Source organism: Papio anubis, chromosome X (genome assembly GCF_008728515.1).
Source record: "Papio anubis isolate 15944 chromosome X, Panubis1.0, whole genome shotgun sequence".
Classification (NCBI taxonomy): Eukaryota; Metazoa; Chordata; class Mammalia; order Primates; family Cercopithecidae; genus Papio; species Papio anubis.
In genome coordinates this window covers 106,684,044-106,696,699 of record NC_044996.1, presented here as the reverse complement: position 1 = coordinate 106,696,699, position 12,656 = coordinate 106,684,044, and the positions used below count along the sequence as shown (strand labels likewise).

Genomic DNA, 12,656 nt, shown 5'->3' with positions numbered 1-12,656 from the left:
TGTGATACATGGGAAAATATCTATTTTGATTTATTATCTGAATAAGAGGAAAATTTTTTGGTTTCTTTTTAGCCTGGAATTACCCAACTTGATTATCTGTGTTGTTCCCAAAACTCAAGGTAATCATTTGTCCCCAGCCTTTGATATAGCTGGGGTGTGGAATTAGAGATACAAACAGTATTCTTTTTGTTAAATTCCATGCATGGCTTCTGAAGCCTAGCACAGTGGCAGGCATCCCTAGACAGAGCACAGAAACCCACCTGGACACTGTTGTCAATGTTTCTCTCACACAGTTCACGGAGGAAGTTAAGAGCCTCTGAGGGAGTTTGTTAACTAAATGCCTTTTAGTCATGAGGCTTATTAAGACTGCTTTTAAGATATATTTGGGGAATTCATGAAATATCTATTTTTTTTTTAACACCCTCCAGGCCTACCACACCTATCAGTCCCTGACTTCTGTCTCAGAAAAAACAAAGCTGTGTTTATGATTTATTATCAGGCCAGAGCTAATGATTACAAACCCCTCCCAGGCTGCATCTGGGGAGTAGGGATTCTGTCTGTGCTCACTAGGCGCTTGTGGGGAGGATACATTTCTCACAGAAATGCACCTCAACTGTGGGAGATCCTCTGCCCTTGTCTGAGAACGACCCAACTGCTTGGTTCTCCACGTACTACCCACTCCTTCCCACTGCCTTTCTTATCTTTATTCAATATGCAGAAGATACCCAAGTGGTCTTAGGTTAAAATTCTGAGCCCCCAAAGCAGATTTCAGAAAGGAACATCATCATGCTTTTGGGATTGTGAAATAAAGCCACACTGGACCTCTACGCAGAGGGCTCCTCTTTTGAACTCTGTAGGCGATCCACACAGTTCATTGCACCAATCATATTCCCTGGCATTTCAAGTGTGGGACCACTCAAAGCGGCCCCAAGCCTGGTATTTCTCTATTTTGTCCTCCATTGGAGAGCATGGTTGTGCCAAGGCTCTCTAGCCAGGACAGCCCATCCTCAGGCCACCCAGCTCTGTGAGTGAGTTCCCTGCACAACCTGTGACTGACTCACGGATGCAGTGGGGCTGATCTTCACACGGCCCCCCAAGCAGCCTTTTCCAGTTCACATCTGCCAACAAGGCAGCCAAGAGAGTGGTTTAGGAAGTAGAGAAAAGGTGAAAAGGCAGCGGAGTGAGCCAGCTGTCCTGTCTCTCCTCTTTTTCCTGCCCCCGATGACTTGCATTTTCTCTGCGACAGCTGTCATTCTGGTCTCCCAGCCATTCTTAGGAAGAGACGTGCCTGGCTCCGGGAAGGGGCAACTTCTCTGGTAAGGGGAATCATGTGACAAGTAGATGGGGGAAGAGTGGGAGTTAAGGGTGGGAGAGGGCCCAATCTAAAGTCAACAAAAATCCTATTTTTCTTCCCTTAACTTTACACTCTCTTGTTTTCCCAGGCTGTATATTATCTGCACACACACACACACACACACACACACACACACACAAAGCACGAATTCTCTCCACGTTGCCCTTTGTTGATGGCTATCCGGACACCTGCCTTAACTGCTTCCAATGATGAGGCTCACTCTCTTCTGAGGCTGCCCTTTAAAGTCCACTATACAAATATCCCAGATACCCACTTGTATGCGACAGGTTCAATGTTGCGAACTCAGCCAGACCAGGCCCTCTGAGGACCACAGGCTTAGACGAAAATGGTTTTGGCCTTTAAAATGAAATCATGAACTCAGTTGCCTTCTGGGTCCACCACTCCCTGGCTTTGGACAGCTGTTAATTCTCAAGGAGCCTCTTGCTGGGTCTTTGTATGTTTAATGTAAACAACACTGTTCTGTTTCAAATTCTGTTACAACTACCTTTGCTTCCTGTATTTGCTGAAAGTGGTGTTCTTGTTTTTGGTCTTAGTGGGAGTAGGAAGTCCAACTAGCCTAGGTGTAAAGTCTCTAAGTAACTCTGAATAAAGAGGTGCAATTTTCAAATGAAATGAAGACAGATGGAAGTTGGAATCATACAAAGGACATTGGATTTGAATTTGCCCTGAGATACTTAGAGACTGGAATACGTTTTCACTATGTTTTATGTTTAATTTTCTTCTGGTGTTTGTTTTGCTCCATTCTCCTGGAGGCGATTCAGCTGTTTTTTACTAATGGTTCTGAGGACATTTCTGTTGCAAAAATTTATCAGCTAAGACCCTTTGCAAGTATTTAAAAACCCAACTCCAACTGTTTTAAGGGGCAGTTAGAGAAAGTGCTGGTTTGCATAATCAAGAAGTTCAGGGTAGATGCCGGCTTTAGGTAAGGCTTGATCCAGGGGCTCTGGTGCTGTCACCAAGACCCATTTCTGTCCATCTGGAGGTTGAGCCTGACTCTTCTCCTTCCATTGGCTTTCTTCTCAGACTTCACAAGGCAACAGGGCACTGGCAATAACTTCTCATTATTTCCTTATTTTAAATTCTGCTAGTCCAATCAGAGGGAAGCTACCAGACATGAGCTACCAGAAAATAACTCCCTTTCTCTTTCTCTTTTTTACACCCTGATATGAGAGGTGGAGCGCTGCCTAGATCATTTGGACTTAAGATCAAGGGAAGAATCTGTGTCCAGATAAAAATCTGGGTGGTTGTTGGGAGAGAGGGTAACAGGTACTGAGAGACAAACAGAGAATGTCCATAAGAGAGACAGCCATCAGTTTTCTTCTTGGATGCTGTCACCCCCTCAGTAGGACGCATATGTAAATATACATAGGAAACAGCCAGTATTGGCAGCTACAGCTTCAAACAAAGCAGGGACAAATCAGGAGCTTTTTTGGAATGGAACACCAAGAGGAGTTTCAAAATCAGTGACAAAACTAAGAGGGTGATGGAGGAAATTCCACTCTGGGTGGTGGGAAGAGGAGAAAAATGAGGACAATCAGAGAACACAGTTCAAGTTGTTTGGCCATAGTATCCTCTAATACTATATAATAATATGAACAGCAATACTTTGCAATAATGTGTATTATGACTTCAGAAACTACCTAGGTACTTTACATGTATTAATGCATTTAATTCTCACAATAACCCTATGAAGGGAAAACAATTAATATTGTAATCATCCACATTTTACAGATAAGGAAATCAAGGCCCAGAGAAGTTACACAACTTGCCCAAGATCACAGAGCCAATAAGTGGCAGTGCTGGGATTTAAATCTTGGTGGCTCTTAACTCCCCGTATTACAGTGTCTCCAGTGTATGAAATGAATGCACAGAAATGGCAATACTGTGGTGGCCCTAGGGACAGAAATATGGCTAAGAGAGTGCTTGAGTCATTCTCTAAAACTGGCAGCCTCAAGGACATAGAAGGATGAGGAACAAGGGAAGGAAAGTTCACTCCTTCATGACAGAAGTAAAAAGGGGATAATTATGTTCCACACAGCACAATAAAGTATCAAGACTACAGACTACGGTAGAGTAGGTGAAATGTAGGGTGTGGATTAGAAATCAGAGGCCCTGGGTTCTTTGCCAGGTCAACCACTAACTCGTAGTGCAACTGTGGACAGGTCACTTAACCTCTCTGTGCCTCAGTTTTCTCTTCTGTGAATAAGGATGACTGTTGTCTTGCCTCTCTTCTTGTATCATTATGGAGATTAGACAAGATAATGTGAGATGAAACACTTTGTATAGAGAACTCATAGTCATAATTATGCTTTCTATAGCCACTTAAAAGCTTATTTGCAGTAATTTATGACATTGCCACTGAGGTACTTTTATTTTTAAAAAGCCTGTTTTTCTAAAGGATATTATACAGCATCTTCTAGAAATAACTTACGTTTTTAAAATTATGTATTCTGTGTAGATAATTTTAAAAACAAAGATGAATACAAAGAAGAAAACAATGAAGTCACCCAGAAAAAATCTACTCAACATTATTTTTTCAATTGATTTTCTATGCCTGTCTATGCTTTTTTTAAAAAGCGAATAATGTTTCAACCTAATATTTTTTCTTACATACATACACTGTTTATTTTTTGCTATCTACTTTTTTTCCATTTAACGCATTATGAATATATTTCCTTGTCATTAATCTTTTGCAACAGTGATTTCCAAATTTTCTGACCATGATCTGTAATAGAAAAATTTGTATTATATTGCTACCCAGTAGCCACACATACATAAACACACATTTGCCCAATAGTTATCCTCATAATATATTGTGTATTCTGATATTTTCTATTCTATTTTATAATGAATTAGTATATAAGATAATACACTATGTCATGATTCACTACTTGATTACATGAGCCACAGACAGATCATATTTTGTAGTTTGAAAAATATTAACCCACAACATCAATTTTGTTGGTTAGATGGTAGCCCATTGTAGAGATTTACCATAATTATTGAACAAATCTCCAATTGTTGGACTTTCTTATTATTCCAATATTTCGGCATTCATTCTCTTGTTTATTAAATCGTTAAACCAATATGTATCGAGTGTTTACTACATGCCAGGCACTATTCTAGTTGCTGAGGACACAGAGGTGAACCAGACATATTTGGCTCCTACTGTTAATGCACTTGTATTCTATAGAGGACGGGGAGACAGACAATACACACATCTAGAGACTAGGAAATCCCAGGAGACTGTGATAAGAATGGATGGAGCACGGTTACTTTAAGTGATGGTTGGGAGCTCTCTGAGAGCCACTCTCTGGGGACTCTCTTAAATGTCAGCTCTCTGAGGGTTGGCATTTAAGCTGATACTATAGTAACAATAAGATATTGTTGAACTAATTCTTGAGAAAATCCGGGGTAAGAGAATCTGGGCTGGGAGAACAGCTAGCAGAAAGGTCCTAAGGTCGTTGAGAGCTTGGCACATTTGAGGATCAGAAGGATGGCCTGTGTGACTTGAGAACAGTGAAGAAGGGGGAGTGGCTATAAGAGATTAGTTTGGAGAGGTTGTTAGAGGGTAGATCATCCAGAACTTTCTATTACAAACATACTCTATCTTTGCTTACATCCGCAGTTAAGTAATGAAGAAAAAGCTCAAGAAGTGTCCTGAACAGCAGCAGCTGTGGGTGGGGAATGTTGAATGTCTGGGAGACTGAGAGCTGGCCCAAGTTTTTGAATGAAGACTTCTGTGCTAAAGAGGATCTAAGGTTTGTTGGGGGAGCATGGCCCTGGTACAACACTTTGTCCTTTCCCAAGTAGGTCCTTCACAGAGGATTTAAGCAATAGAGTATTTTGTTTTAAATTCTGAGCTAATTTATTTTTTCAAATTTGTATTTCAGTAGCTTTAGGGGTACAAGTGGCTTTTGGTTACATGGATGAATTGTGTACTGTGAAGTCTGGGCTTTAGGTGTACCCATCACCCAAATAGTGTACATTGTACCCAATAGATAATCTTTCATCCCTCATGCCCCATCTAGCCTCCCCCATTCTGAGTCTTCAACATCCATTATATTATGTATGCCTTTGCATACCCATAGATTAGCTCCCACTTATAAGTGAGAACATGCAGTATTTGGTTTTCCATTCTCGAGTTGCTTCTTGCTGCAAAAGACATTATTTTGTTCTTTTTTAAGGCTGAGTAGTATTCCATGGTGTGTGTGTGCGTGTGTATGTGAATACATATATATGGATATATATATGAATATATATGGATATATATGGATATATGTGAATATATATGGATATATGTGAATATATATGGATATATGTGGATATATATGGATATATGTGGATATATATGAATATATTTATGAAACTGGATCCCTATGTATATACCACACGTTCTTTATCCACTCATTGTTTGATGGGCACTGAGGTTGATTTCATATCTTTGAAATTGTGAGTTGTGCTGTGATAAACAAGTGTGCAGGCATCTTTTTCATAGAATTGACTTCTTTTCCTTTGGGTAGACATCCAATAGTGAGATTACTGGATATAACGGTAGATATACTTTTAGTTCTTTGAGAAATCTCCATGCTGTTTTCCATAAAGGTTGTACTAATTTACATTCCCACCATCAGTGTATAAGCGTGCCATTTTCACTGCATCCACACCAACATCTACTGCTTTTTTGCTTTTGAATAATAACCATTCTTACTGGGGTAAGGTGGTATCTCATTGTGGTTTTAATTTGCATTTCCCTGATGACTAGTGATACTGAGCATTTTTTTCACATGTCTGTTGGTCATTTGTGTATCTTCTCTGAGAAATGTCTGTTCATGTAATTTGCCTACTTTTTTTTTTTTTTTTTGATACGGAGTCTTGCTCTGTCACCCAGGCTGGAGTGCAGTGGCGCAATCTCGGCTTACTGCAAGCTCCGCCTTCCGGGTTCATGCCATTCTCCTGCCTCAGCCTCCCGAGTAGCTGGGACTACAGGCGCCCGCCACCATGCCCGGCTAATTTTTTGTATTTTTAGTAGAGAGGGGGTTTCACCGTGTTAGCCAGGATGGTCTCGATCTCGTGACCTCGTGATCTGCCCGCCTCGGCCTCCCAAAGTGCTGAGATTACAGGCTTGAGCCACCGCGCCTGGCCATTTGCCTACTTTTTAATAGAATCATTTGTTTTTTTCTTGCAGATTTTTTTCAGTTTTTTTGCAGATTGTGGATATCAATCCTTTGTCAGATATACAGTTTGCAAGTATTTTATCCCATTCTGCAGATTTTGTATTTACTCTGTTTATTATTTATTTTGCTGTGCAGCAGCTTTTTAGTTTAATTAAGTACTATTTATTTATTTTTGTTTTGTTTCATTTGCTTTTGGGATCTTAGTCATAAATTCTTTATCTAGGCCGATATCTAAGATTTTTCCCTATGTCATCTTACAAAATTTGTATGGTTTTGGGACTTAAGATTAAAGTGTTTATTTCATCTTGAGTTAATTTTTGTATACAGTGAAAGATAGGGATCGTTTCATTCTTCTACATGTGGCTATGCAATTTTTCCATCTCCGTTTATTGAATAGGGTGTCCTCTCCCCACTTTATGTTTTTGTCGGCTTTGTCAAAAATCAGTTGGTTGTAAGTATTTGACTTTATTTCTGGGTTCTCTATTCTGTTCCATTGCTCTATATGTCTCCTTTTATATCAGTATTGTGCTGTTTTGCTTACTATAGCTTTATAGTATAATGTGAAATTGGGTAATGTGATGCCTCCAGATTTGTTCTTTTTGCTTAGGATTGCTTTGGCTATTTGGGCTCTTTTTGGTTCCATATGAATTTTAGGATTGTTTTTTCTATTCTGTAAAAAACAGTGTTTGTATTTTGATAGAAATTACATTGATCTATCAATTGATTTGGGCAGTACAATTATTTTCACAATATTGATTCTTCCAACCCACGAGCATGGGATGTATTTCCATTTGTTTGTTTCATCTATGATTATTTTCATTAGTGTTTTGTAGTTCTTCTTGTAAAGATCTTCCAACTCTTGGTTAATTATGCTCTTAGGTAGTTTATTTTTTTGCTGCTATTGTAAATGGGATTGAGTTCTTGATTTGATTCTCAGCTTGGTAATTATTGGTGTGTGGCAGTGCTACAGATTTGTGTACATTGACTTTGTAACCTGAGACTTGCAATAAGGTTTTTGCTAATTTACGGCCTGGTGCTCAACACCTGTGGCAAGGCTTGACACATAGTAGGTGTTCAATAAATGTTTGTGAAGCAAACAAATGAATACATGAACATCCCCCAGGCCTAAAGGCAAAGAACGGTGGTAATTTCTGACAAATCATTATTGCACATTCAAGTTTTTTCGAATGTGACTGTCCATTCTCATGCTAACAGAGAAAAAAGGACTTTCATGTGATGAAGAAGAAGAGAGCATTTCTTTCAGCCCCTCTTCGGTAAAGTCACAAATAATCTCTCAAAAGCCACTATGTATTTATTTGGTCTTTTTTTTTTTTTTTTTTGTAATGAAATACCATGACGCTTCACCAGCTGGTTTTTGCAATGAAAAAAGATAACACATTGGGATTACCAGGAACAGATGTTGAAGAGGCCTAGAAATCTGATTTTTCCACATCAGGGACCCTGTTGTGTACTGAAATAAATTGACAGGGTTATTGGAAGTTAGATTGTTGGTTTCTTTGAGATTGCTTATTGCCTTGAAGAAGGGAGGGTGGGGAATGCCATCAGAATGGACAGTGCTGGAAGAGCCTCCAAAGGAAGCTTTTGCCTGCCGGGGTCTCCCTGCTGCTTTGGCACTAGCTCCATGTGACACAGCTTTCCCCTACTCTGCGTGCTCATCCTCATCATAAACCCACGCCCTGGGTAAACATGAATGGGGCAAGACAGACACATTTTATTCTGGTGCTTAATGAATGCCTCTCTTGACTGTTTTTCATCTTCTGAGTAAATGGCCTAGGCCTGGTGCTTTGGGATACAAAAACCATTTCAGTAATCCGTGTAGGGCAAAACATGTGGAATAAGGAGAGATCTCTGAGAGATCAACCAAATACCTCCCTAAGGAATTTGAACCCACAAGTGTGGTCACCGGGTAAGAAAACTGCTTTGATCTTCATTGAAATAATTTTCCTGGCCGGGCGCGGTGGCTCAAGCCTGTAATCCCTGCACTTTGGGAGGCCGAGACGGGCGGATCATGGGGTCAGGAGATCGAGACCATCCTGGCTAACACGGTGAAACCCCGTCTCTACTAAAAAATACAAAAAACTAGCCGGGCGCGGTGGCGGGCGCCTGTAGTCCCGGCTACTCAGGAGACTGAGGCAGGAGAATGGTGTAAACCTGGGAGGCGGAGCTTGCAGTGAGCTGAGATCTGGCCACTGCACTCCAGCCTGGGTGACAGAGCGAGACTCTGTCTCAAAAAAAAAAAAAAAAAATAATAATAATAATAATAATTTTCCTTGTGGAAAGAAAGAGACATCCTGTCTATGTGGGAAGGTTTTCTTTCCCTTTTTAACAAGATTGTTCTCTGTCATTTCTTCAACTTCTAATTGAAGCATAATGTCCATACTGGAAGTGCACAAATCATAACCATATAATTTGATAGATTCACATAAAGCCAACACAGCCACGGAACTACTACCTAGATTATCAGAGTGAATGTGACCGGCACTCTGGTCCTTTCCCCACATGCCCCTTTCCAGTCACCTCCCCCATGAAGGGTGGCCACTATCTTGTCTTCTAATACAATAGATGAGTTTTGTCTAGTTTTGAACTTAATGTGAGTGGAATCATGTAGCATACACTTTTTTGTGTGTTTCAGCTTCTTTCATTCAACACATTTGTGAAATTCATTTATATTGTTATGTATCATTGTAGTTCAGTTATTCTCATTGGCATAGAGTCATACGTTGGATGCATATACCACAGTTTATCCTTCTTACTTTTGATGGGTATTTGGGTAGTTTCTAGTTTCTTTTACAGTTATAGCTAATGTTGCTTTAAACATTTCTTTCCGTGAGCCTATGTACCCATTTCTATTGGGTATATTCCTAGGAGAGAAATTGCTGGGTCATAGGTTTGTGTATATCCCACTTTAGTAGATGCTACCAAACAGTTCTCCAAAGTGGTTGCACCAATTCACACTCCCACTGGCAGTGCACAAGAGCTCCGGGCTTCATTGTTTTGCTGTTGTATCGTCCTCCCCTATGCCTCTATCTTGGGTAACTTTCAGCCACTGCCACTGGAATATCTGAGTGTGCCTTGGCAGGATTTCACTTGAAAAAGGCTGTTCTCTGGAACTGTCTTTCCTACTTTCTCTTAAGTACTTTCTGTAGCCACAGAAGTACAGACCGCTTAGCATCTGCTCAAGTACAAAACTGATCTTTACATAATGCTGGCTGGGATTGGGGGAAGTGCAACTGGAAGAAACCATTCTAGTCATTGAGCTTTGTTTTTCAGAATTATAGTCTTAAAATGTCCCTGATTCCCTGGATGTTAATGCTTGCAGAAGGAATAAGTGAGAGTTAAACTTTCCTTCTGAAAAAGAACATAAGTAGGGATTAAAAGAGAGTTATAAGAATCAGTAAGAATTACAGTTAAGGGTTGGACTGCCTGGGTTCAAATCGTGGCTCCATCACTTACCGTGTGACATTAGGCAAATTACTTGAAATCTCTGCTTCAGTTGCCTCAGCTGCCAAGCAGAGAGAATAGTAACATCTACGTCATAGAGGTAGATTTGTGAGGACTAAATGGATTAATACAGGTGTAGCTCTTGAAAGAATGCCTGTCATGTGGTAAGTGCTATGTGAGTGTTAGCTGTATGAAGTGCCTATCTTAAATCTTGAACCCTAGAAGTAGTTCCTGTGATGCCACAGAGTCATACATTGGGTACATATACCTATACTGCAGCTAATAGAAGTGTGAATTGGTGCACCCACTTTGGAGACTGTTTGACAGCATTTACTAAAGTGGGATATATACAAATCTATGACCCAGCAATTTCATTCCTAGGAATATACCAAACAAAAATGCGTACATAGGCACATGGAAAGAAATGTTTAAAGCAGCATTAGCTATAACTGTAAAAGAAACTAGAAACTACCCAAATGCCCATCAAAAGTCAGAAGAATAAACTGTCTTGTTCAAGTTCAATTGAAAGAGTATTCTCAGCAGGGGGAAGGCAGGAAGCAGGACAGGGCATAGGAAGGAGCTAAGGATGTGGTTGAGCTGGAGCCCAGCTTTAACCTGATTCCAGGGTGGTTCTTGGAGCATAAATGACACCAGAGTTATCTTACCATGAAGCAAGGGGGTTGACATTTTTTACTCTTATGTTGGTCAGTCATTGGCTATGAGATGCCAGGGCTGGGGCACTTTGGACTGGGAACTCAGTTCCTGTTAGCTGAGGACAGTCCTCCAGAGAAGACTGCAGCTGTAAGCTCTCAGCAGTCAACAGCTCACAGCACCTGGAAGCTGGGTGCACCTGCCAAAAAGGGGATCTTGGCAGAGCAACAACACTGTTTATTTTTCATTGCCAGGCTTTTATTGTAGTGACAGCAGAAGAACTACAAGGCCAATGATAAAGAAAGTCTTTTAGAGGTAAGACACATACCTTCCTCGGCATTCTTTTTCAGGAACAGGACTGTCCACTTGTGCTCATGAGCCTGAGAAGTCTGTACCTGCAGATTAGTGATGAGCTTGTGAGTGTACCTGCTCCTCCAACAGCGGTTGCCTCTGTATAAGCTTAAAGCATTAAGGCTCCCCTTGTCATCATGTTCCTTCCACTCAAGCAGCCCCTCCCTTAGCCTTGCTTCTTGAGATACTTTCCTTTCTAGACCAATACTTTTAATCTAAGTTTTTCTCTGCCTTCTGACCATCTCTATTCCTGTGAGGGAAGTGAAAAGAAATGTACAAAAGACATCACCATTTATTGGAGGCTCACCGGCTCCTTGATCTGTTTGCTTGGCAGTGAAATGTCACCACACCAAGAGCTCATGACTTAATCAGCATTTATATAATCTGCCCCTCTCTTTGGGAGATGAAGCCAGTGAGCTCTGCTAGATGCATGTTTGATTTCTAGGAGGTATTTCTGCTGGCCGTGACTCTCACAGTATCCAGCTCTCCACTTGCACAGAACAAGGCAACATTAAAGCAAGCTGAGTCACTCTGTAGACAAATAGGAAGGCACTTACTTCCCTGTCTCTGCTCCTGGGGAATGCTGGGAGAGCCTGTGAACACCCCAGCACTAGTGGAGCTGGGAGTTTTAAAGTACTACATGAAAAAACCAGACTCACACTAACATACAGGTTTCCTAATTTCAATTCAACAAAGTGGGAGAGGTGCACCTCAGCCTACCTGGGAGGTAAAATCTGGGAAAGGAAACTAGAATGTACAGTGGCACTAAGCTGAAATCTGCAACATGTACCATTTCCAAGCATTGGTTTGTTAGATAGTAAGTAGTTCGTTTGCTCATTCATTCATTCAACTGATTGGTATTCAGCAACTATCCTCTATGCGTCAGTTTCTGTGCTCCATGCTGGACCTATCAAGGAAATTAACCACAAAACAAATAATTGTAATTGTAATAAGTATTATAAAGGGCCAAACCCAGTAGGAATTGGGAGCTCTAGCATATTGCTTACTACTACCAGGAGAGAATTTGGGAAGATTTTTAGCATAGGGACTACTATTTCTGACACACATGAAACCTTGTAGGTTCATCAGAAGGCCAAAACCAAAAAGGTTAAAAAATAAATTCCTGGATTCCAGTGCTTTGCATGCAATGAATGACTGCACAGATGCCTGCCAGTTCATTCACACAATCATGTGACAGACATCTGAACACTTCCAGGACACACCAACTGGACGGACTCATTTTTGATTCCTCAAGTATAGTCATGTGCCACATCATGACATTTCAGTCAAGACAGATTGCATACACAACAGTGGTCCCATAAAAGTATAATGGAGCTATATGATGGAGTAGGCTATATCATCTAGGTTTGTGTGTGTAAACTCTAAGATGTTCACACAACGACGAAATCACCTAATGATGCATTTCTCAGAGTGTGTTCCCACCCTTAAGCGATGAATATCTGTAGTAACATTTTTGCATTCTGTATCAAGGGCATCATCCCTTTCTTCTATCTTCCCTGTGCTACTCTGCTCAGATATACCTGAAGATCAGCTGGGTAGGTTAGAATTTAAAAGAAAACCCTGATGGAAGAAGAAAATGATTCCATAAAAAAAAATTGCTAATCGTGTTTTCTAGACCT

The 12,656-nt window shown here is 40.6% G+C and overlaps 1 long non-coding RNA gene across 6 annotated transcripts in view; it reads left to right on the top strand.

The window, feature by feature from the left end:
* The first annotated feature begins 739 nt into the window (after window positions 1-739).
* The window catches only part of LOC108583810, a 226,508-nt gene continuing 214,591 nt past the window's right edge, over window positions 740-12,656 (top strand). For 2 of the 6 annotated variants that reach the window (XR_004180544.1, XR_002519610.2), the window contains exons 1-2: window positions 743-1,316; window positions 5,004-5,136. This is a non-coding gene — a long non-coding RNA (uncharacterized LOC108583810). Of the gene's footprint in view, window positions 1,317-5,003; window positions 5,137-12,656 lie in introns of all 6 variants that reach the window. The other 4 variants (XR_004180542.1, XR_004180545.1, XR_004180543.1 and 1 more) reach the window with 4 other exon arrangements.